Source organism: Halichoerus grypus, chromosome 1 (assembly GCF_964656455.1).
Source record: "Halichoerus grypus chromosome 1, mHalGry1.hap1.1, whole genome shotgun sequence".
Classification (NCBI taxonomy): domain Eukaryota; kingdom Metazoa; phylum Chordata; class Mammalia; order Carnivora; family Phocidae; genus Halichoerus; species Halichoerus grypus.
In genome coordinates, this window is record NC_135712.1 from 164,980,187 (window position 1) to 165,006,618 (window position 26,432).

At 42.5% G+C, this 26,432-nt stretch overlaps 2 protein-coding genes across 9 annotated transcripts in view; both read right to left on the bottom strand.

Annotated features, from left to right (window-relative positions):
* The window catches only part of ATG7 (autophagy related 7), a 231,462-nt gene that overhangs the window by 60,484 nt on the left and 144,546 nt on the right, over positions 1–26,432 (bottom strand). The gene's annotated exons all lie outside the window — the stretch shown is intronic.
* LOC118541628 (uncharacterized) overlaps positions 1–26,432 on the bottom strand; it is a 42,669-nt gene that overhangs the window by 12,733 nt on the left and 3,504 nt on the right. The window lies entirely within an intron of this gene.

Genomic DNA, 26,432 nt, shown 5'->3' on the forward strand with positions numbered 1-26,432 from the left:
GTTCTATATTCTGGTTTTGGTAATTTTTTCTTTTGAAAAGTTTAAAATGTAGAGAAAACTTGAATCGATACCCCCATCTTATTCCCATAAATATGTTGTTATTTTCCATTTTTTTCTTAATCTATGTTTATTTTTTTCCCTGAACCCTGAAGTGTATACTGCAGATATCATGATACTTATCTTCTGAATACATTAGCATGTGTCCTGTAAGAATAAGGGCATCCTCCTACACACCCATAATAACATCATCACACCTATGAAAATTAACATTAATTCAAACTATCATCTTAATATGGAGTCCATATTCAAATTTCCCCAACTGTGTCAAAGGTGAACTTGCTTTTCACATTTACTACTCTATCCAGGAGAGTTTTCTGTACTATTCAAATAGAAACTCTTCAATCTTTGTGACAAGTAAATAATAGTGGTTAACATCTATTTAGTGCTTACTGTGTGTAAGGCACTCTTCTAAGATTTTTCTTCTGCCATCCCTGGGTTAATTTTCTTTCTGTTTTTTTTATAATGTCATAAGTCTGATGCATAATTTCTTTTATTTTCATTCATTTCTGTTATCCATTTAAGAACTTAGGTTGGTGAATTTTCCTAAGTACTGTATTAGCTGTGTCAAAAAAAAAAATTATATGTAGAATTTTCACGTTATTTTCTAGATAGTCTACAATTTTCATTTTGATTTCCTCACTGACCCAGGTGAGGAAAGTGGGAGTTTTAAAAATTCCCAGTGCTGTTTTATTTTTGTGTTTTAATTTTTTAAATTTGTATTTCTTAGTCGTATTATAGAGTGATCATGTTTTCTTGTGCTATTTCTACTTTTTTGATATGTACCGTGGTTTTCTCAGTGTCCTACTATGTGGTTAATTTTTGTGGCAATTGAAAAGAAAAAGGTTTATCAACAAATCTACCTTATTAGTTAAGGAAGCAGCAGTTTTATGTTTCTACATCCATACCAAATTCAGCATGTTAGAATTCAAATATTTTTATATTTTTGGCCTGGGAATTTGAGACGTTTCATCCTTACCACTCTGTCATGCAATTGTGCTTAATGTTGGTCTTACATGGCATATCCCTTCTACTGAATTAAAGAACCTTAGCAATGGAAAAGTATTTAAAGGGCATTTAAGCCAACCTCCATTTAGTACAGGAGTTTCCCTTACAGCACCCCCAAAAGATGTTCAAATGGATTTAACTTGAATTATTGCCATGCCAGGAAACTCAGTATACTGCTTAAGTTGTGGTGCTTATGGCCTCTATCAGATGGTCAAGGATTAAAGTCCTCAGCAAGTATTAATTGGCTACCCACTCTGAGGACTACATTGCTCAGTGCACTTTCGGGAACACACAAGAGAAGGTTGATATTATACTAGAGCTGTGGTTCCCAAAGTGTGTGCCTCAGGGCACTGCAGTGAATTTGCATCATAGGATGGGATATTTTAAATTTTTCAGGAAAACAAGATACACAATATCTGTCAGGCACTGCAGAAACTACCAGATCAAGGTAGTTTATAGCTTCAACATTTTAGTTTGTGCTATATTCCTTTTGATGATCTCATATTTTTGCAAAACTGGGGTTTTGGCAGTTGTATCATAAAAAGTATTACGTGAAAATCAACATAGAACAGGAAAGGAATGTGGCAGTGTCCCATCTGATTCCAAGCTTTGGGAAGCTGTGCAGTACCCAACAGGAACATAAATCGTATTAGTAAATAACTACGGTTATTTCAGAATAAAACAATGACATGTTCTTTCAATTTATGTGCAGTATTTTTTCAAAGAGCTACTCATTGTTAGGTCAGGACTATTTATTGAGTCCTCACTGCTTCATAAATGAAACTTCTGTGTATTTCTTTTGGCCTTGTGGGCTCCGAGAGCACCATCTGCGAACTTCTCTGGGAGCTCATAGCTGAGTTTCAGAGACCAGCGCTCATGACAGCAATGCAATCAGGATGTCAGACGTTATGGTTAGACACTCTCATCGAATCAGCACACGTTTCAGGAGATCAAAGTGGAGGGAGTATTAGTCAGACTGGAGCACAACATAGGACAGAGTCAAACAAGTGCGATTGGCCTGGCCCCTGTGGGGTGGGAATGCCTGAACCACAGACAGGAGAAGGAGAACCTTTACAAGAGCAAAGAGCATTGGGAATGAATATGGCCTGTTCTGGAGGCAGTGAAGACACTGGTCTGGTGGGGTCGGGGGGGAGCCTTGGAGGAGCAGCTAAGGAGTTTAGAGTTTTTATTGGGTGTTTGGTCCCAGCAGTGATAATGTTAAAAACCAGTGTTTTAGAAGATTAATCCAAGTGGGGTAGCAGATGGGACTGGAGGGTGAGAAGGTAGGAAATTACATCACCTGAAATAGCAATGCGCCTATATAGAACAAGCCTGATAGAATACACAGTAGGTGTCAGTCCCCTCCCTCAGCAGCCACACTACATGGAGTCCACACAGCAAAGTTCTCAAAGCTATAATCCTAAGAACAGGAATCATAGCCCTTGATTGCACGCTTGGAAAATTGCTGTTTTAGGATTCTTTCTAACTGGGACACACTGGAATTGAGTTTACAGAAATTCTGCTTGGAGATCATAGCCTTGTTTCTAGGAAAGTATACAAAAAGAGGGGCTAAATATAGAATAGGAGAAAAGAATACTGGATCGAGAGCCAGGATACTTGAAATTCAGTCTAATTTTTGACCAAAAACTCACCAGAGAGTAGTCCTAGGCCTCCTTTTCTTCACTCTTAAAATGAGGGCTCTATGATGTGAGACATGAAGAAATTCTAAATTGCCAAAGAGGGCTCATTTCTATCTGAGGAATCAGGTCCAATCTTTTTGTATACTGATAAGTAGAGCCAAAATTGCAGTTTTAATATTTCATTCCAATTTGCATGAAGCATTTATATCAACAAAGGGCTCTATACTATTAAAATATCATAATCTGAGCTTCTGTAAACTATTATTACTATAATAGCAGTGAATGTATACAAGAGACTGGAATATTGGCAGAGACTTCTAGGGAACAAAAATCAGCGTCATGTACCAAAGCTGCCCCATGACGACAACTCACAGACAACATTTAAAATAAAAATTAAGCAAATGATCTGCTTTGTGTCTCAAGGGAATAAACAAGCTCTGTACAACCTGCATGAAGACAGAGTAGGAGCATCCAAGTATGACAGGGAGAAGACGATGGAAAATCAGCGGAAATCAGAGAATGACTGCTTAGAACTTGACACAGTTACAGATACAAGAAATACCCAATAAAGGCCACATCAGAAGGGACATTAGGAAAGTCCTATGGATTTGTGTTTATTTTATTTTAATTCAAGCAATGACAGCTTTATTTTTCCTTTCCAACTTCAGAAGGAATGATAATGCATCCCACGCAATCAGCCCATAAAGCACTCCTGATTCTTTACTCAAATTGGGTAGAAGATCAAATGAGACAGTATTGCAGACCCCCTAGGGTGATGGGATTATTAAATGTCAGGACTTGGGGATGAGTCACAGAAGAGGTCTCTGGCTTTTTAAATGGCCCCTGGATATTGCAGTCTCTTTGATAGCCCTAAAATGTCTTTTTAGAGGCACTGGTCTAGCGGGGGCACAAAACCTCAGTAGCCCCCAAAGAAGAGCAGGATAAACATGGCCATAGTAGGCTTCTAAACACAGCTCTGGGTTGCAGCTTTTGCTAGGGTAGGGAGGCTGAGGTTGTTTTACAGTGGAGGAGGTGGGGGAGTGGTAAGGGAGGGGGAAGAAAAAACATTCTCTCATCCTTGGGAAACTTGCAGAATTACTTCCCTCGATGAGTTTGTTCAAGCGAAATCTCCACCTCCCACCCTTGCTTACAGGTCATCGAACCCATTCACAGATTAGGAAGTGACCCACAAGTACCGGAGTGAGGAGAGGGGTGTGGTGGTGGAAACGCTTGGAGAGAATGCCGTATCCTGTTTAACTTGGCCTTGCCAACGTTTCTTTAGTTAAAGAGCAAAAACGTCCTACTTCCAATGGCCTTTCCCTTCATAAAATGGGCTGTTCTCCACATTTACTTCATTTCACCTCTCCTACATTAATCTCCTCATCTGCACCATTGTGTAGAAAATGCCTGTAAATAAAAATGTGATACACTTGCAAAAGGTAACACAATACACCGTAAGTCCTTATAGTGCAAATGAACTGAGTCAATGTCCCCTGAATATGCTCTTCATTTCACTGTTGGCCACTCAGACAAGAGGAAATAAAGGGTGAATGTGGGAAATAAAACTAGATAAAGTATGCTGGTGGCCAGAACTACAGAAGGGCTCTCTAAAGCCACATTTATGAACAAAGGCAAAACACAAACTTGGTGAGAATGACGGACACTGGGAACAACACCTTGAAGTTCTGGAAAGTTTAGAGAGTTAGCATTAGTACAAATGCAAAACCTTCGATGAGGCTGCAGGTGGATAAATCAGCCTCGTTGCCCATGTCCTAGCAAGGTGCCTTTTCCTCACGGCCTTTAGGAAACTGCCTATGATTTTCTGCAGCAGAAATAACTTGAGTGGTTTGGTCTGGGCACCCCCACTGCCTGTCAACCAATAGAACAGGGAGCTACCAATATCACCAAGGTTGTGGGGTTGGAGTCCCTGTAACCCTGTGTCCTTGTAGGAGACCACGTGAGAGCAAGGGTGCCCAAATCGCCATCTGCTATGGTTTTCCACTCTGTTGCCCCATCCTATATACCTAAACTTCTCTCTCATCATCTTCCAATCCCACCCCATGCCTGCCTGCCTACCTTCACCTTATGCTCCTCAATTCTGTCACACTTCAAGATCCGTAACAGTCCTTGCCTCCTTCCCCAGATGTTCTAGCCCACGGCCATTTTACTAGAACTCACCTGAGCCTGTGCTGTGTGCCTACGAGCAACCATGGAGTATCAGGGTTGGATGAGGCCTTACACGGCATCTGTTCCAAAGCTCTACAAGGTGCATGAATCCCTCCCACAACCCCTCTGACAAGTGGCCACTGGGGCCCTACGACTGGTATGAGGTCCATCCTCCATAAATGTGAGTCCTCCACACCCAAACACAGGCATGAGGCCACCTATTCCTTTCACTGAGCAGCTTCAAGTGTGAGTAATGGAATCAGAGACCCTTCTTCGTAACCTCTCCCTAATCCTAACCCAGCCTTCCTGGGCACCAAGCCTTATGTGCCTCACACATAGGACAGCTTTCAGGTATCTGAGGATGGGACACGGGCATCCCTTCTCTTCTTCCAAATAACTACTCATTCTTTTATTTAAGAATGTTCCAGGTAATGTGATTTCTGATCCTGGTTCTCAACGTCTCTCAGCATCTTTAGGTGTGGTCATCTGAAGTGAGGTCAGTATTGTATCCAGGCGTGGGTCCTGGCCATTCAATTTCGAGAAATGAAGAGTTCACAGTGCAGAAGCTATCTGTCATGCCCCTTCATACCACTGCTTTACCCACACTGTGCTGGCAAGCATCCATGATCTCTCCCCACAGGTGCTATTTATTCTACACTCACAGAAACTTTTTTTTTTTAATAATCTAAGGACTTACACTTGGCCTGCTATATTTCAACTTCCTAGGTTCATCCTTGTTCTGTCATTATCTCTTTAGATCTTGATTTTAGTGCTCTCCTAGGTTTAGCATCACCCATGAATTAGCTAGGTGTGCCACTTTTGTCCTAATCTAAATCATGGATAAAAATGCTGAAAAAGACAGTTTTGAAGACTTACTCTTTTGACATATCATCTTCCCTTTGGGCTGTAAACTGCTTTATGCAATACTGTGCATATAATAAATGCTTACATACATTGTTGAATTATTCTAAATTCTCCCCCATATATGTTATAATTATATTTTCATGGTAATGATGGAATCTATCTTAATTCTTTCTTGCTGGGTTCATCTTTTCTCTCTAAGTCTCCCTCTTGCTTTTGCCCTCAGAACTCTGGGAACACAACGTAGCCTGCAAAGACCAATAAATACACATTATGTCAATAACTGTTCCTTAAATCCTTTTGTGGAGTCTATCCTGATTGGCTGTAAAGTCAGAGTGTAGAAAACCCATTGCATTAAAGCAGATAACATCTGTGAATCCTCTGATTTCCTGTTTGGCTCCAAAGTCAATATAATAAAAGCTTCTTGTAGATATTTTTACCGTAGGATAAACAGACTAAGCTCCACTTTTAAATACAAGGATTTGAGTATGGCAGTGCATGCCAAAATGGGGGCTTCTGTGTACCTCCTGTAAAATCTTCTTGTAATATTTTTCAGTAGAAACAGTTCAAGATGGTCAACATTAACAAGGAGAGTGCAACGGTGATACTTCTCTTCAAATGCATTCCTCATCCCCAAGAAAACTGAAAACATAATCAGGGGAAAGATAATCCTACTTTGACAGAAAAAGGAAAGCAGGAATCTGAGCATGTTGGAAGCTCAGTGGATATCTGATGATTCTAAGAACCACACTCTTGTTCAGCTTAGAAAACACTATACCTTGAGGTTTGGGAACCAGGAAAACAGAACTAAGGTCCCAGGGCATCTGTTTCTGTTCCTTTTTAGACTCTGGGATTGAGCATGACTGACCAGAAAGGATGGGGATCTCACCTCCCTGACCATGACCTGGTTGGGGGGATGGGGCTGGTGGGGGCAGAGGGCATATTAGGATGTGTTTAGGTGGGGAAGGCAGGAAAAGCATTTCTAAAATAACCACTACTTTGTTTCTTTTTGGTCACAACAGGCAATAATAAATTTTGAATGCTTAAATGATATTAAGTAGAAAACTCAGATTTAGGGGTGAGCATAGATGCAAGAAAGTCAAGAACCCAATCTAATCTAAGGTGATAAGAGGTTGAAGCAGTAGTTACCTTTGGGGGTACTGACTGGAAATGGGTCTGAGGCTCTGGAGAACTAGAAATGTTCTGAATCTCAGTCTGGGTAATATTTACACAGGTGTGCAGATCATAAAAATTCATTGAGATGTATACTTAAGATTTGTACACAATTAAGATTTAATTGTATATAAATTATACAATTCTCAATAAAAAGGTTAAAAAATAATAAAAAGGTTAAGAACCACTGCTTAGTAGCCTGGCACTAGCCTGGCTATCCCCTTTAACTTACAGTGCTGGTATGGAAGAGGTGCCCAGCTCTTTATCACTCAGATGTTTACAAGATACAAAAGGATGTCATTAACTTGGGGAAGCTGATAAATTATACCACCCATCGAAGTACTCTAATCTTTCAACAAACTGAATTCTAGGTCTTGGTGAGGCCGATGCAAAGCTGGGCTGTCCCCTGGAGCCAGGAGGAACAGCATGGACCCACAAGGAAGAAAGGGTGACAGTCCCCAGACAAAGCTTTTCAGACCTGCAGGAAGAGGGCCTGCAGGGGCCAAGCTACCGGCTGAGAAGACACAGATCTGGGTTAACAAGGACCTTTCTTTGCTTCTGGCTCCTGACTGAGGGACAAGAGGTCAAAGGAAACCAAGGGAAAGACATTCTAACCCTGGGGAAAGGTAGTAGGTCTGAGAAGCGAGACAGTGAGGCCCTGGGGTCTTGAAAGAGCAAGAGGCCCAAACACCACGAGACCCTGAGCACTGTTGTACTTCCACAGCTGCTGCTGGTGCTGGGCCAGGGGCAGGCCATCTCCCCTCTCCCACAACATCAATATATTCGCATCATGAACTTCCCAGTTCAAAGGTAGGCAGAGCAGGAGAGCAGAGTCTAGAGAGTGACAGGAGAGGAGACCAGAGTATCAGGAGAGGAAGGAAAGATTTTCAGGAGGTGTCTCACATGCTCCCACACGTGTGGGATGAAGGGCGCTCGGGAAGCTGTCTCAGACACCCACTGCATTACAGTCCTTTGACTGTCACGAAAGCCGCAGGGGCGAGGGGGATGGCACTGATTTACCACCTACTATGCCCCCAGCCCAGTGCTAAGTGTTCTCACAAACGTCTGCCTGTTTGGTCCTGAGAGCCTGCACGACAGGCACTGTCACTCCCATTTTATAGGGAAGGACACAGCAGCCAGCCCACAAAGACGAGATGACTTGCCCATAGTCATACCACTGGCCAAAGGCAGAGGCAAGAACCAAACAGAGCTTGAAGGCCAGAGCTTTCTCCATGTTAGCTGGCCTCAAGATGGGATCTGAGTCTCTGTTCTCCAAGCTCACCAACGTTCTGGCCATTCTGGGGCACTGTGCTATGGACGTTAAGTGTAAGGCCTCACTCAGGGGTTCATTTATCAATGCACTTGTTGAGACTCTGTTTTCACCTTGATTGCAGAGGATAATCATGTGTTAACTTAAATAAGACCTTATGTAGTATTCTGACAATAGGACAAATCAGTGACACAATGACTTGCTATGTAATGTACAAGAAATGTGGAACTCTTAAAGTTTTTGTGGTGAGTCCCACACACTTTTTATTTTGCTATAGGATATATGTGGAACTTATAACTTACAACAAATAGCTAATCGTGACTGAAAAAAAAGTTTAAGATCCCTAATCTGTTTTGTGGTAAAATATATAACCTACCATTTAAAAAATATAAAATCTACCATTTTAGCCATTTAAAAATGTATCGTTCAATGACATTAAGTACTTTCACACCGTTGTATGACCATCACCATCATCTATCTCCAGAATTTTTTCATCTTCCCAAACTCTGTCCCCACTAAACATGAACTCCTGTATCTGTTCTTAAGAGTAGCAGTTTACACAGTACTTTGCCCAGAGCACATGCTTAGGAAATGCTTGTTGAAGAAAAGTGAGATTTATAGTCATACGAGAGGACCAACTATTATATTATATAAATAAAAGAGATTAAAGTGAGTATATTTTTCCATCGCTAAAGACTAACAGTATCCATAGCCAAGAAGAATTAAGAGTAATTTATGACCTGTTTACACTTCTGGCATCAACTCTAATCATCTGTTGTGACTGAGACCTCTTGCTCCCTTTAGATGCATTAGCAGGTGGTAGTGAAGTCTAGTGAAGGGGGTGGGAAAGAAGAGAAGACTGGCCAGCCAGCACTCAAGGATAGTTGTTGAGCTGTCACTCTGTGGAGAGGGACTCGGTGCTCTCCTAGACAAGCCTCCTTTGACAGATTTGTGTGACTTGGCAGTGACCTCCTGATGGAAATTCACTGAAGAGCATGGATCTCAAGTTCTGGTGAGCAAAGCTTTCAGAGAGCTTCTGTGTATAGAAGCAGCCTAGAGAGAAGGCAAAGGCTTCCTCAGTACCCTTTGGGTGAAATTGGGGAAGCAGAGAAGCATGGATCACAAGGTTTTTTACTGATTTCAGGGCACTGCAAAAGCACGCAAAGCCTCAACAAGCAGCCCCTTTACTTCGGAATGATCTAATGTGGTAAAGACACACTGCCCTAAGTGGAGAGGGTTGGAGGTAGGCTGTTTGTTGGGGACAAGTTAGCTGGATTTTCAAAAACTGACTGAGGGACCAAGCATGCACATAGCAATGGCCACTGGGCCACTGGCTGGCCTCCCCTTTCTTTGGCTTTAAAAAAAAAAAAAAAGAAGAAGAAATAAATTTTGCTAGAGAAAAAACTGTTCACTGGGATGGTACTGATATCTGTGGTTTTTGATTCTTCTGATAATTGTTGTTCAATAACTTTTCCTTTCCTTCCTGGAAAACATGCCTTACCCATCTCTTCATACTCAAAACCCTAGGCTAAGAAGGTGATTCTGAGCTTGCAGATTTGGACTAGCTGAGAGATGCTCTGTTCCAAGAGAGGGGACCGATAATTATCTGGGCTTTGGAAGTAACTTTATGATGTTTGGATTTTGTGCTGGCACCAGCCTTTGGGTTTTAAGCACTCTGCTGTCATATGGCACACAGCCTTTCCAAGAAAAACTCTATAAAATGAAAATACTTTATTGCCATGGCCTTTGACTTTTTGAGAGTCACACAAATACTGTAATCTCTCGCAACATTTAATTTAATTTAAACTCAGTTCACCTAAAGAAAAAATTAGTTCTGAATCTGCCCATTTCACTTCTTAAAAAGCACTAGCCTTCTCTATGGTGTCACTGTTTTGTTTGCTATGTGCCAAACTGTTATTTCACATATGTGAAAAGAAAATTGGAATCAAGTCCATATGAACTCAACTACTGGCAAAGGCAGTGCTGGAGCTTGCCATTGAGAAGATTAGATTCCCAAGAAACTCCTCTAGCACTGTCCAATATCCACAAACTAAAAAAGTGTATGTGTGTAAATATACACGCACTTATTTGATTTGAAGAAGCTGATGCCCCGCACCCGGCCCAGAGTTCAGGTAGGATAGTATTCCATTAGTAGTTTAAGTTGCCGTGAGCTTAAATATCTCAGTTGTACAAATAAATACATAACAAAAAAATAAATGTGCACTGATTAATAAGATAAATACAAAATTGAGACTTTACTTTTTATTCAAGTTTGAGCTTGCACATTTTGATTATCTTCCTCATATGCTTAATAAATAGGATGATTCATACTTTCCTTATTGATTAGATCATGTTCAGTTGGTATGGGGGGAGGTTAGGAAAAGAACTTTTAAATTTTCACCTAATGTTCTCTTTTACTTTTTAAAGGCCTTTTGCTATTTAAGTCTGCCATTTTTCAGACTGTCTAGCCTTTGCCCGCACAGATTCAAATGTGGAACTAAACCAAGAGAAAAATGGAAAATTTTATTATCCAGAACTGTGGTAAGCAGTTTGATACTCTGAGGTAGTGGTTGAAAACTGTGCTCTCTGGAACCCCAGGTCCTTATCCCTTGTAATAACGTAGCTATGGTGGCCGTGTCGCCACAGCAGGCGTCTTCTTGCCTGTTCCATCTCTTTAGGACCCTGCCCTGAGAGCACATTATTAAGGGCTCAAGAATGACTGTGGGTAAGATTAGGCAATCATTTGAAACTGAGATGGACTCTTTTATAACTCAGTCTTACTCTTCTGTAACTTAGAATATTTCTAAAAGAAAGAGATCCACTTTGGGAAAACATGCAGAGAATATTCTTTAGGTTTGGATACTTCAGATTTTCATATTCATTCCCTAAAATAACCATTGTGTTTTTCTTAGTCACTGGGGAACCCCACCTATGGGTACATACCAAGGTCTCTGATGTGAATGTCAATCACAGACTCCATCTTCCCTACTCTACCCCCAGGGATGACATGTGATCCAGGCTTGGCCAATCAGACGGTGTCATTTCCTTGGCAACAGTAATTAGTCCAGGGGGTGGAGTATGACCCAAGTCGGGCCAATCAGAGTCCTTCCTTAAGGCCAGTTTATGAAAGAAGACACGTGTTACCATTGGAGTTGCTCAGCAAGGAAGATCAGAATCTGGGGCTACTAATGGCCACGTTTCCTGCCACAGGGAGAAGCCTAGAAACCTATCCTCAGAAAAAGGCCAAGCACAGTCAGGCTCAGCTAGGAGGTGAACGGAAAGTGAGTCTCAAGAGGGACTGAATCCCAGTTTCTAACCCTGGGCCCTGGTTCCTGCAGCTCTTCCTTTAATCCATTAGTGGTTCCAATAACATAACATAAGCCAAGAAATGTACTCTTTGCTAAGGCTGGTTAGGATTAGATGTTTGTCACACGGAGAGAGTTCTGAATCATGAAGTGGATGATCTTGGGAATCACAGTATTACTAACTTCTTTAGTGATTAATGACTTTCCATAAATAAGTGAATGCCACCTATCTTTTATGCCAACGTTTTGCTAGTGGGCTCCCATATCAATTTATAGGTCAAGAAAGAAATGCTGAAATGCCTAAATCAGCGTGGGTGTTTAGGTAACAAAGCAGAATTATATAAGTACACTTCCACCCATTTAGCATTTCTCAGCACATGGAGCAAATTTACAACTGTTACTGAATGTATTGATTGACCCAGGGGTTTGTAGCACAAAAATTCTTACCCACATCTTATTTCATCACTATCCTTTATCTACCTTATGGAACAAAAGAGGCCAGGAACCAGACTGGGGAAGAATAAAAGAAAAGCTTCCATTCATAGAAGTGCTTGATTCTTCCTGTCCATATGTTTAGATTCTGCTTCTTTCCCTAATCCAGAGCTGAACATCTCAAAGATGCTGGCAGGTACAAACATGCTCCCTTTTAATTACACTACCAAATTGCGGCAATAACTGATTGCCAGTTAAATAATTATAATCAAGTGCCCATTGTGCATAACAATCATTTAATGACTGCCATCCGAAAACACTATAATAAAGAGAGCTTTAATGAAGAAAACTGGAAAAGGGCCAAGGTTTTATGGCGGTTTGCTTAAAGGGAAAGAGAGTCATAATCTGTATTTAAGATTAAAAGAAGCCTTTAATCCAGATGCTCAACATTAAACAAGAGAGTGGAGTCATGTTTTGATCAAAAGTTACTGCATGCATAAAAGAAAGTAATGTAAATGTTCTTTAAAAAAAAAAAAAAGCTCTAGTAAATTATATTAAGTAAGTGTTTGTAACCATTTGCTTTGGGAAAAAAATGGAAAAGAAGAAAAACATCTGATTTTCGTTTGCACAAGAATACTTAGCTAAAATAAAATAAAAGGGAATAGGATTTTGATTTGTATAATATCATTGAAAATAAGTGAGTTGCCATTCAACCTGCCTGGTACCAGTCATCATTCCCCTTCTACTGACCCTATTTATTTTTTGCTCTCAGTTTACTCGGCCAGACCTGTATCTTTGGGAGGTAGAATCATATTCTCACACAAAGTCCTAAACTGAAATGGTTTTGATGCTCTCAGTGCTAACAAACAGTAGTTCTCATCGGAGGGGGGAAAACAAAAGAACAAAAAAATCTCACCACATAAAACTCAGATCAACTGACAGCTACCGCCCCTGCTGATGCGTGGAGTATTTGGCTAACAAATTAAGGCTGCAATTCCTAGAACTGCAACCATTTTCTACCAGCTCATATGGAGCCTGGCCAACAATGAACGCTGCTGGGAGTTGGGTGCCTAGCCTTCCTGCTGCTCCTGTTCCCTTTCCTCACTAGGAGCGGTCAGCATCTAGGCTCTCCTCATCTGTTTCTTCCTTTATAAAAGGTAACGTTGATGGGCGCCTGGGTGGCTCAGTTGGTTAAGCGACTGCCTTCGGCTCAGGTCATGATCCTGGAGTCCCTGGATCGAGTCCCGCATCGGGCTCCCTGCTCGGCAGGGAGTCTGCTTCTCCCTCTGACCCTCCCCCCTCTCATGTGCTCTCTCTCTCTCTCTGTCTCAAATAAATAAAATCTTTCAAAAAAAAATAAAAGGTAACGTTGATACTAAACTTGGCTTATAAGGCTCTTCTGTGGGAGAGGACTTGATGAAAAATGCACAGAAGGCCATGTGACTGGCACTGATAAATTGCTCACTAAGCAGGAGCTATTACTGACACACACAGCTGCCTGTAGGAGAAAACCCAAACTGGAATTCCTCCGTCAGGTATATGATAACATCGATAATTATAACGACGTAACTCATCTTGCTCAGCCACTCACCCCAAACATTCTTGTTCCTAGTTTTTACACCTCGACTCAGTCCCCACATAGCAGCCAAGACTTCAAAAAATATGCAAATCACTCCCTGTCAGTCTCCTACTTGAAACACACCACAAGCTCCTCCTCATGGCCTACAAGAGCCCCGGCCACTTGCTCCCTTCCCCTGTCTCCAATCTCGCTTCCTACCACTCCCCCACAACTCACTGTGCTTTCGCCATGCTGGCTCCGTGTTCCCCGTTTCTGAAACTGAACAAGCTTGTGCCCACCGTAGGCTTTGCACAAGATGCTCCCTCTGCCCACAGGCTCTTTCCCCAGACCCTCACATGTGTGGATCCCTTCTCTGCTTCAGGTCTCAGCTCAGAAGCCGCCTTCTCGGACGGGCCTGCACTCACCTGCTAGTCTAAACTGTCTAACTCCTGACCTCTATTTTCTCCTCCTCCACTCCCCACACCAATTCACTCTCCCCCAACACCCTGTTTTGCTTGCATCTTTGTGCTCAACACTAGCTGAAAGGGTCTTTGTTCGTTGTGTATGAAGCTCCATGAAAACAGAGACCTTGCCCTGTGTGTCTTGACTACCAACGCTCTAACAGCAGACACTGAATGAATATGCTGTATTCCCCCACAGAGCCCGGCACACCGGCTACCACTTACTAGGCACTCAGGAAGCCTCCAGTGAACTGAAATGCACTGAATTCAACCAAGACGCAGATGTCCAGAGTGTGGATAAAAATCTTCCCTTGGCCACAGTCTTGCCTAATTAGGTGGACAATGGAGAGCTCATAACTGTGACTTGTGCTTATCAAGGAGTTCATGAAACCTAAAAGGCAGTGGTCATAAGGGTGAACATGTGTAAAGATATTTAGGGTTCACAAATGTTTCTGGGTTCAACAGAAGGGTGAGGAGACATAAATGCCTAAATTTAGGGCATGCTGTAAACGAAGTGGTGAATGAGAATACTGTGCAACTGGAACCAGGGTAATATTTAAAATAAACTCTTTTTTTTCCCTTAAGATTGATTTATTCATTTGAAAGAGAGAGAGAGAGAGCAAGAGAGCGCGTGTGTGCATGTGCTAGAGACAGTGTGTGAGTGGGGAGAAGGGCAGAGGGAGAGAATCTCAAGGAGACTCCCTGCTCAGCACAGAGCCCAACACGGGGCTCAATCTCACAACCCTGTGATCATGACCTGAGCCAAAACCAAGAGTTGGCTGCTCATCCGGCTGAACCACCCAGGTGCCCCTAAAATGAACTCTTGATTTAATATTTATATATATGCCCAGTCAAGTTCAGATAGGAGTGGGATTTGGAGGCAGAATTCCCCACTTTCTGAACTTGAAGAGCACCATCAACTGTACTGTATCTCACAGCACTTAGAAGTGACCCTATCTTAAATGCACTCTCATTATTTTTTATTTTTTAATTTTTTAAAAGATTTTATTTATTTATTTGACGAAGAGATTGAGAGAAGGCACAAGTAGGCAGAGAGGCAGGCAGAGGGAGAGGGAGAAGCGGGCTCTCCGCGGAGCAGGAAGCCTGACTCGGGGCTTGATCACAGGCCTCTGGGATCATGACCTGAGCCGAAGGCAGCTGCTTAACCGACTGAGCCACCCAGGCGCCCCCACTCTCTGTTTTAAATGTGTTAGTCTTACCCTTTGACTTCAGGTCATAAATTGGATCTTAACTTTTCCAGTATCTTAGAGTTCCTAGCCTAATTCTTAGAGAAAGGGTTTTGAAGTTTAGCAGACTTGCAACTGAATCCCTGGTCTTCCCCCAGTTCTATATTTGGTAAATTATTTATCCACTCTTAGCCTTAAATTCCACCCCTTTTAAGTGGCAATAATGACACTGGTCCCACAAAGCATTGCCATGAGACATAAATGGGATGATTTTCATAAAGGGTCTACTGAGGTAGTTAACAGAAACAGGTACTCAAGAAACCACAATTTCTGTTCTGGGTAGGTGGTGGGAGCACAAAACATGGCAGCCGAATTGGGGTGGGAAGCATGCCAGGAAACAAGTAGAGGAAGCATAGCAGGAAAAGAAAAAAACTATCAATTGGAAGGAATAAAACAAGGCCCAAAGTGCTGTAATGTTTTGTTATTACTCCCCACTTAAGAAGGATCTACCAGTATTGGTATTTTGTGGCCTGGCCACGGTGACAAGTGGCAGTCAGGGCTGAGCATCAGAAGCAAGCACGCACTGAAGGTCAAAAATCCCTGGTTAACTACAGAGAGAAAGTAAAGGGAAAGCATGTTCCTGAGAACAGTATTTGCTTTAAATCTATACAGTAGCAGAGAACTCATGGCAGGATTCCAATTAAAAACCATTGGGAATTTAAGTATTCCTTGATCTTATCAAGAAATGCAAGTCATCATAAAAAACTGCCGTGTTCAAATCCCTCCATTTGGCATTCCATAGCTCTGACACCAACAACGGAGCTGTTGGACCAATCACAAAGGCTAGGGTGAAAAGTAAGCGAAAGAAAGCAGTAAGCTGACTATTTTTAACAATACTGGGGGGCAGGTATTTAAAGAAAAAGGAAAAGGCAAGCCACCTGTTTGGGGTCTATCACACCATTTAGCTCTAGGAAATATGAGAAATATTAGAAATATTAGCAAAAAAGAAAGGAAAGGTCACCACAAAGGATATCTGCCACTCTGTATGCTCAGCCTGCTGTATCATTATCTCTATGATAACCACACCAATTTCCTAACTTTTCACCAATTTCTCCCTGACTCTCAGGTTGTGCCATTTTGGCGGGCTATTTACCCTATTACCACTGGAGATGGGAACATATCCCAGCTCCGACCAGTGATAGTTACCTCCTTGACCCCCCCCATGGTAACTGGGTCACTAGTAACCAGTGAAGAAGGACCTTAGCTAGCACCAATGGGAAGAAGGCTCTCTTTCCACGGTCGTTGCTAAGCCTGGGGATGTAAGCCTGGAGCTACCGGTGCCATCTTGTTATCCCAAGACCAGAGCCTGCCCAAGAATGAATGAAGCAGTGCAGAGAAAAGCCAGGCAAGAGAAGATGACAGGAAGGTCATCACTGACATTTTTTGAACACAGATCTAGGGGTGCCTAAGGCTAGAACTATCCACGAATTTTTCTGTTATTTGAACATATAAATCCTCACATTTGCTTAAATTTGAGTTAGTATCTAACTTCCACCCCAAAGAATCTGACCGATACAGTAATTAATCCTGTAGAGTTTAATCCTAAAGGAGTTATTTAAAAAAGCAGTCCATGAAGTACTTTACTGAGTTCTCTTAAAAAAAAAAAAAAAAAAAGGAAGAGTTAGAATATGTGAGATGCTGGGAAACCACCTACATTTCTCACACCAGCAATTCTATTGGATCAAGTACATATATGTATGAGACATGAATATATGTGAGACAACTGCACTGTGAGATTTCTGTAAACAGAAGGGGACCTTCTATTTATTATGTCCCTGATCCTTCACCTTCACTTCTTCATCAAAGAGTCAAACAGTCATTCATTCTTTCAAAAATGTTCTTAATAAGTGCCCAGCATGTGCTAAGCATTATGCTAGGTACTGAGGATATAAAGATAGTTAAGACATCATTCTTATTCTCAAGAAACTAGCAAATAATTATGATCCAGTGTGACAAATGCGAGAAGGGAACCAGGGGGGCCTTCAGAAAAGATGAAAGCTTAAAGGATGAGCACACATTTGCCAGGTGGAGAGAATAAGTGCCAAGGGATAGGCAGAAGTGTAGGGCAGCTAGGACCGACAAGCTTGAGAGGTAGGCTGGAGCCTGCTGTAGGAGCTGGCTGACTGCCACGCTGAGGAATCGATCTTATCCCGAAGCAAAGTTCAGCCTGTAGAAGTCCCTGAGTAACATGCTCAGATCTGTGTGTCAGAAAAGGAAGCCTGGTGGCAGCTGGAGGGGATAGGGACTGAAGGCGGGACTCACTGGGACCTGTGCTTGTCAATGGGAAATGGCTGTGGGACTTTGATGGAGAAAAGCCAGACGAAACTAGAAACTAGGAGGCAAGTATCTATGGTTCTAACTCGAAAAAACAATGAATGCTAATCCCATACAGGTGACTTGAGAAGAATTCTGGTAAAGACGATTATCTGCATCTTAAACGACAAAGACAGAACAAGAGTAATATAGGGAGATGGTAATACATGGCTGTGCTTTCCTCAGACTCTGGGTCTCATCTCCTCCACCCTAAGTTCTTTTTCCGAACTAAATTCCATCCATCTCATGACTCGGCTTTAGGGAAGGGCCTCTGCTTCACATCTGCTGGTGACCCTTGGGGCCCCCTGTGCTATGGCATCCCTACACTTTTTTTTTTTTTAAGATTTTATTTATTTATTTGACAGAGAGAGAGCGGGCACGTGTGCACAAGCAGGGGGAGCGGCAGGCAGAGGAAGAGGGAGAAGCAGGCTCCCCTCCGATCAAGGAGCCCAATGTTGGGGCTCGATCCCAGAACCTTAAGACCTGAGCCAAAGGCAGACACTTAACTGACTGAGCCACCCAGGCATCCCCCTACACTTTTTTAATACTTTATCACTCACTACGCCTCTCTGAACCTCAACTTCTACGTCTGTGAGATGGGAATACTGACATTTACCTCAGGATAAGGACGGAATAAGACAAATTCAAAGAGCACTGCATAGAGCCCGGCATGTGATAAATACTTAATACACAGAAACTGCCACACTCCTGCTAAAGATGAGGTCACTGCACTGCCAAAGACACACTCACACCTACCAGCAGCTTTTCATTTCCAGGGACTTCCAGACCCTACAGTTAATAGAATTTTGTGATAAGAGCAAGGCAGAAGCACTTTACTGGGTAGTTAGAGCACATGGACTAACACCAGCGCACTAACTCTGAAGGCCTATTAGCAATCTGGTCAGTCTGCAGTGAAGGGGGCTGGGCAGAAGGGGAATGCATGTTCATGCTCCTGGATGCAGAAATGCAGTGTGAATCCTGCTCCTTCTCAGTGAAAAGGTCGTTCTATTGTCGCCCCTCCTCTAAAAGCTGGGCAATGTTTTGTGACTGAAGTAAAAAACTCAGGGGACTGACACATTTGTTGATGATGTGGCTTCCTTATTCCTAAAGCCAAATCTACAGAGATAGCTTGTTTATAGAATTTCCCACTATCCTCTTTAACCAAACTCTCTGTGGACAAGTTGGGACTTGGCTACCAATGGGCCTGGCTTAATTGTTTGTGCAAATGAGCAAACTCAGGAAGAGATGAGAGAGCCATAATGCAAAAATCCAACAAGATTGGGTGGCTGTACACTGCTTCAGCATCTCCATCCTCAACCCACCCACGCAGAGCTTTGGGTGCCAGAGGGGCAAAGCTGTGGAGTTTGCCAACACTAAAAAAAAAAAAAAAATACATAGTCCATTCAGGGCAATGATTCCAAACCTACCTTAGACCAAAGATATCTCTTGAGAATGTAATGACATTGAGCCTCCCCTCCATAACACACATACATGCAACCTTTGGTGTACAACCTCTGGGTGTTCAGGAACCATCCCTGCCCCCACCTGCAGGCCCATCTTGGTCCCACAGGAATTTAGAGGAACCAGTTCACAGGGCTTGAAAGAAGAGGTAGGAGAGTCAAGAGTTTCTCTTCTCAGGGCTCAGTTTTCTCCAGGACACAATTCATTGCCATGAATGCCACCTCTTCACAAGGAGACGGCTGATGAACGAGGGGAAACTCAGCCCAAACACTGATCTGTCTGCAGTGCCTAACTCTTAGGGGTTATGGAGCACCTTGGAATCTTAGGGGTGTCCAGGATGCTAGGTACATTAAAGTCAAAGAGGATGCTCTGGAGGTGTGGGTTGGGAAGGGCGACAGTCACCAGGGTCCCCTGGGAAGCAGCAGGAAAGCCTGTTCTCTTCCCCTCAGCTCCACCTAGTTCTCCCATTCTCCTTCTTCACTGATGCACAGACAGCAGATTCCTCGGGTGATCTGTACCCTATCCAAATGGTTAAAAATAATTTGCTAAATACCTTCCTAGATGAATTGAAATCCAAGACCTTTTTGAGCCTTGTCCAGCCATCCCTCAAAGGGTGAGCGGGGCTGAAAGTCATGCTCTTTCCTAGCTGAATCCCTGAGTCAGACTTCTGCCTGTCAATCTTCTGATGTCACAAGTCAAACTGTGCCATGGAAGGCTGAGTAAGCATCTTTAGGAAATAGAAACTCAACTGTAAGAACACAGGTATTTCCAAACGCAAAACATCCCTGCCCGGTCTCTAACTCAGCTACTGTACATAAATTCAGCCATGATACTGGGAAGGGAATTTTTTTTAAAAAAACAGGAATCAAGGGTGAAAAGAATAATGACAAGGTACCAGTCACTATCTTAGGCAAGACATGTAAAGTGGTAAAGAACACATATAAAGTCTTTGCCTTTATGGGGATTCTATTTGAGTGGGGGCTGGGGTAGGAGACAGGAAATAAACACAAACAATTTCAGATAGTGATTAAGCGCCATATAGAGAATAAAACAGGGGAAAGGGATAAAGAATGGCTGAGGCACTATTTTTATATCCATTTTATAGATGAGGAAACTGAGGAAAACAGAAGTCAGGTGGATTGTTCAATGCTTCACAGCTAGCAAGCAGTGAATTTAAAACTTAGGTCTGTCTGATTCCAAAGCTATTCCTAACCATTAACCCATGCTGTCACTTCAGCTTCCAGAGAAACCAAAGAATCTGAAGAACACAAAAGATGACAGACCATCCTTATTTTTAAAACTCCCTCTCTAGGCTATCAGCAAAATTCTAAGATCTATGAACTCAAAGGAGTGTACCACAGCTGCCATTTTGATGCTCATGCAACTAACATTTGAGATTTTCTACATGATATTTAACATACTTTAATCCTTAATGCCACCCTCTGAAAGGGGGATTACTGTCCCTGTATTTGATACAAGAGTTTAAGTAACCTGTTGAAAATCACAGAGCTTATAAATGTGGAAGCTGCAATCCAGGCCTCGTGCCTCTGAGTGCATTGCTTTTTCCATTACACCATGCTGCCTTCCAGAAGACTCCCCAAGGAGCTACATTTTTCTCCCACTGGGAGACAAGGCAGTAACTAACTTGGCAGCGCAGACAGAAAGGAGTGACTGTTTTGCATCTCTGCCAAGCAAGCATTCATGCCCTTTGCAATATGAATTGGATACAATACCCAACCAATCTTTAGCAGCTAAGCATTCTAGAATTTGCTGAAGAATTTTCTCACCTTCTCCATATGGGGTCCAAAATTAAGAGGGGGAAAAGCATATTTATGTCTCATTCAGAATTCAATAAAGCAATAAATCCTTCAAGGCTCTGGCGAGTTTCTCTAATCCACTGTAATCATGTTTCCTTGTATAACAAGTCTTGTGATGTCTGTAGCACTGTCTCGCTATAGTAACGGCAGCCTGAATGTTGGAGTTCTTCTTCTTGTGCCTGGGGGATTATTCCATTTTCCACATTAGGAATAAGCCGCAGACTTTAGGTTCTAAAACAGAGCCAGAAATGCTGACTAGAATCCAGATGCGCAAAATATACTTAGAACTAAATCTTACTGCCCTCTGTGAAAGACACAAATGAAAAGAACGTACCAACTTCTAGAATACTAGTCCAGAAAGCAAAGATATGAATAGAGCCAGCATGGGTTCTGCTGCAACTCAGAGGCTCCTTAAAGCTACACTGAGACTTTCCAATCATCTCCTCCACTTTTAAAGTTTTTTCCCTGGCTTTTTTTTTCAAAAGCCAAACATACTCGGGAAGGAGGATGTCCTATAGACTCATCCTAATAAATTGGGTTTTCACATACCTCTAGAACTTTCTGGAGGTGTCCTTTTACATTAAAAAAATTATTTATGTTTTCATGGACTGATTTGAGAAATAAATTATTTTTCTCTATGGTTAAGCACTTCTAATTGTTATTAAGAGAAATAAATTTATTAAATTCTTTAACGGAAATAAGTTGTTTAATCCTAACAGTTTCCCCAACAAGGCTGTTACTATTTCCATTTTACAAAGTCTCAAGATGCTGCTACTATTGCCCAAGGTTACACAGCTAGAATTTTAATACAGGGGATTAGACTCCAGAACCTCTTCTGGAATAAAAGGTAAAAGCCCTCCCCCACTACAGAAGAGCCATTGCTTCTAGCTACTGGCTGTCATCAAATCTTTCTGAATTAAACTTGATTTCCATAGGAATAACTTTCTTCTTGCATTGTTTTTTCACTAGGGGGATATTTAATTAAATGGTATAATTACAAGTCCATCTGGCATTCCCAGGTTTTGGAAAGCATACACCTCAACTGGTGGGAGCAGAAATGTGCAGGTGTTCTAGAACCCAGCCTACTAGCTGGGAGCATCCAGCCTCCGTGGGTACCAGATAATGTTTTAACAAGAGAGTGCACAGTTAATTAATCAGGAGAGTCAATGAAGGGAAAGTTGGTTAGGAAAGCTTTATTGACTATATAATATTTTTTTATTTTTTTATTTTTATTTATTTATTTATTTTTTTGAGAGAGAGAGGGAGAGCACTAGAGAGTGCGCATGTGTGTGCACAAGCAGGGGGAGGGGCAGAGGGAGAGGGAGAGAGTCTCAAAGCAGACTCTGTGCCAAGCGTTAGCCCAATGTGGGGCACGATCTCACAACCCTAAGATAACACCTGAGCCAAAACCAAGAGTTGGATGTTTAGCCAACTGAGCCACCCAGGCACCCCGAATATATAATATTTTTTAAAAGCATATTATGCCTCTTGTTTTTCAACCTGTTCTCAGTCATTCCTCTCAGAATGGACTCTCAGGTTTGTTCAGACACCTTTAGTTATTATTATTATTTTTTAAGATTTTATTTATTTCTTTGACATAGAGAGAGAGAGAAAGAGCACAAGCAGGGGGAGCGGCAGGCAGAGGGAGAGAGAGAAACAGGCTCCCTGCTGAGCAGGGAGCCTGATCCCAGGACCCTGGGATCATGACCTGAGCTGAAGGCTGACACTCAAAGGCCTGAGCCACCCAGGCGCCCCTGGACACCTTTAGTTTTGAATGCCCAGCACCCTCGGGGCTTCTAGTAATGGCAAACATCTTCTGATAGTGACTGCTAACCATGCTCCTTTATAGACCCTGCCTCTTTGGCCCAACTAATTGGCCCCAAAATGAACACCAGACCTAAGCCAGGCCCTGGGTTTTCAATCTGGGACCCAAGAGGCCAGTCCATGTCAGGTGACTGCAGCTATGAATTAGGAGGCTCTAGAGCTGCCAGCAGCCATGTTTCCTGTCTTGCGGAAGAGGCCTGTCTGCAGCCACAACCCCTGTTCCTGTTACTCCTGAACTGCAGCTTTTCCCAAGGTGTTTCTGATCAACGTTTCTTTCAGTTGTGTGCAATGCTTCCGTATTTCTGTTTGCCTCTGGTAATTCAAGTTGGGTCTATTTCACTTGAAACCAACAGAGTCCTGAATAATTCAGAAATGGTACCAGGAATGGAGAGCTGAAAGTAAGCAAATGCAGAAAAGTGTGAGACGAGGCGGGAGGGAAGCCATAGAACCTCCCACATCTGGGGCAGAAAAATTCCCAATTGCTGCTACAGGCAGTAAAACAATCAGTTTAACAAGGCCAGAGGTTTAGGGGATTCAGGGAAGCATCAGATTATTGGAGGCATTGTCTACTTCTTGCAACCCTTCATAAGGGGCAAGAAAGAGATGCTTCCCTGAAAGGTGGCCCAGCCAGAAGCAGGTAAGGACGGCACAACTAGTATGTAACACCTTAAAGGGAGACCTCTTATGCTTCTGGTCAGCAATCTGAGTCTTTTTTGAATTGCAAAGGTTGATTTTTTTTTTTTTCTTTTTGCTGCAAGCTGAAGTGAGCAGTTGTTTCAGAAATGGTGGGAGTCTAATAAATGGACAGAAATCTATGGGAGGAGCCAGGGCTCTTAACAGCGCCAGGAAGGCTCTGAACCCAAATGCAAACTGAGGGCAGGGACCCAGGAGAAGTCCTTAAATTGAGTCCCAGAGGATATGCAGAAGCTCTTAAACAGCTTTTTTTAAATAATTTTTTTAAAGAAGATCTATTTTTTAAAATTTTTATTATTTATTTATTTGAGAGAGAGAAAGGGAGCATGAGCCGGGAGGAGGGGCAGAGGGCGAGGGAGAAGCAGACTCCCCACTGAGCAGGGAGCCCAATGTGGGATTTGATCCCAGGACCCTGGGATCATGACCTGAGCCACCGACTGAGCCACCCAGGCGCCTTTTTTTTTTTTTTTTTTAAGATTTTGTTTATTTGACACACACAGAAAGAGAGAGAGCACAAGCAGGGGGAGCAGCAGAGGGAGAGGGAGAAGCAGCCTCCCCACTGAGCAGGGAGCCCGATGCGGGGCTCCACCTCAGGACCTTGGGATCATGACCTGAGGTAAAGGCAGCCGCTTACCAACTAAGTCCCCCAGGTGCCCTCGTAAACAGCTCTTAGAGGCACTGGCTTCCAGTTAGAAAAAGAAACCATAAGGACTGAATAGGTTTTATTTTTTTTATTTTTAAAGATATATTTAGTTATTTATTTATTTAAGAGGCAGAGCGAGCAGGGGGAGGGGTAAAGGGAGAGGGGGAGAGAGAGAATCCCAAGCAGACTCCGTGCTAAGCATGGAGCCCGACATGGGGCTTGATCCCCACGACTCTGAGATCATGACCTGAGCTGAAATCAAGAGTCGGATGCTCAACCGACTGAGCCACACAGGTGCCCCTGAGTAGGTTTTAATGGCTGGACCTCTCAAGTTACTGGGAGCTGTCCCCTGGATTCAGATTCCACATCTTAGAACAAGAGCATTGGATAAGATTATCTCCAAAGTATCTTCTTGGTTTTAATCTTTTGTTTCTTGATGATTAAATATAATATAAAGCTTTATTAGTTTCTTAAAACCACCAAGGACAATTCTCCTCATTCTAAGCATTAAATGTAAAGGCAAATGTAGGGGTAAGAGAGAGTAAGCACTTGCTTGTGAGTCTTTGCTCAATTCACTGTGTGATCTCACACCACAAATTCAATTTCCTCACCTGCAAACGGGGATTTTAGATACCTGTCTTCACAAGGCAGTGAGAAGGGAAAAATGAAAGCCTTGTGACTTCTCTTAAGAGAGAGTATGCTGTAGAAATCCCAAATAGGATTAGGGCAAAGCTCTTTCTAAATACAAAGATTAGCCCCAAAATGACTTTATTTGGGGGTTTTTGGCCCCCGTGAAGCCATTTCTGACCCCAACCACTGCTCTCCATAGTTTTCATATGTCTACAGACAATGTGTTTCCCAGTGGACACAGAACTGGCCTGGGGGAAATGCCAATGTTGCCTCATTCCTGGCATTTCTGATTTTCCCTTTGAGTGTCCTATTTCACCTGTCCAGTACTGGCTCCCTATTTCCCTGGCTTTATCTTACCCAAAGGTCATACAGCCAAACTTGTAAAATATTGATCCAACATGATGGATTAATTTCATCCTCTCTTCCTGGGTGTGTAACTGCTTTGAGACTCAAAAGAAATGCCATAGTAATGGTGGTGCTGTATGTATTCTGAACATGATAGTTACAGAAACAACAGGAGATGTCAGTCATGCCAGGTGGCTGTCAAAACACACTCCCTTATAGGCTCCATATACATGGACTGAGTTCGGGTTTGGACTAACTGGCAGCTTCTTTGTGAAGCCTGTCTGCCCTTCCCAGGGATAGACAGCAGCTCTTTCCTTTGTGCTCCCACAGCACTTTCTAAGAATGCTTATTATCTCACTGTATAGAAATTGTTATAATTTATAGGTCTCTGGTTGGAATAAAATTTGTGGAGACAGAGACTTTGACTTATTCATTTTACTACTGTGTGTCTTGTACAAAGCAGGAATTCAATAAATTTTTGTAGAATGAATTAATGAATTATGTGAATCACTACATCCTGTTCTCCTCTCAAAAGAAAAGTAACCTCAGAAGCCATGCAGTTTAGAGGGAACCTCTGATCCTGAACTAGATTATAGACAGCAAAGACACAGACTTGTGCTTGTCCAAGGCAGATGTTACTACTCAGCCATGAACCTCTCTCTCATGACATCTGAACCAGGCTTGCGAACCCTTCTCAATACAGTTTTCCAGGCGGGCACCTCCCCTGCTGGAGCTGGCTGATTTAGCATCCCTGATGTAGATTAAAGATACCTTGGAATGAGAGGACACATGGCTGATATATGATGTTCTTCACACCAACAAGGAGATGTGCAAAGCAATGCTACACTGTTCTTTGGAATTCAAGATGCCACCTTAAAACAACATGAAAAGAACCGTTAACTCAGAGAGCAAAGGACTGATCCACCCAGTTATGAAGCACTGCAGCTGCCTATTTTGTAAACTGGTTATTGCTGCTGTAAATGAAACATTCTGTCCTGAGATGGTTCAGAGCTGAGATGCTGTGTAACTGGTGGTGAGTTAAATCTCCGTGTGATTTCAGAGATGCAAGAGGCAGTATGGTGCAGTGGTTAAGATCACAGACCTCACTGTGTTCCTAACTCACGTGGCTATTGTGAGGATTTCATGTATTAATATAGGTAAGGTACTTAGAACAGTGTCTGGCACAAAAGCACCTTAAGAGTAAGCACCAGCTGCTATTATTATATGTGGCCTGGCTATAGGCTACCAACCAACCAGTAAAATAAAGTTTGGTCTATGTTGACTCTCTTACTCACGATTCAGTGGTTTCTTTATCAACTGATAGCTATTGCTTTGATAAGAGGCTATTAGAATAAGCATGGCAGGATGACAAATTGTGCTTGCATTTTCCTTTTCTTCCCCAAAGCAAGTTACACTGGCTGTTGTCAGACAAGGAGAACAAGGTAGCCCATTACTTCCCTCTTGCTTTGGCTGCCAGGAACCATGAAGTTACATTTCACGTTCAACTTTGGAAGCTTTCTTTAAGTTT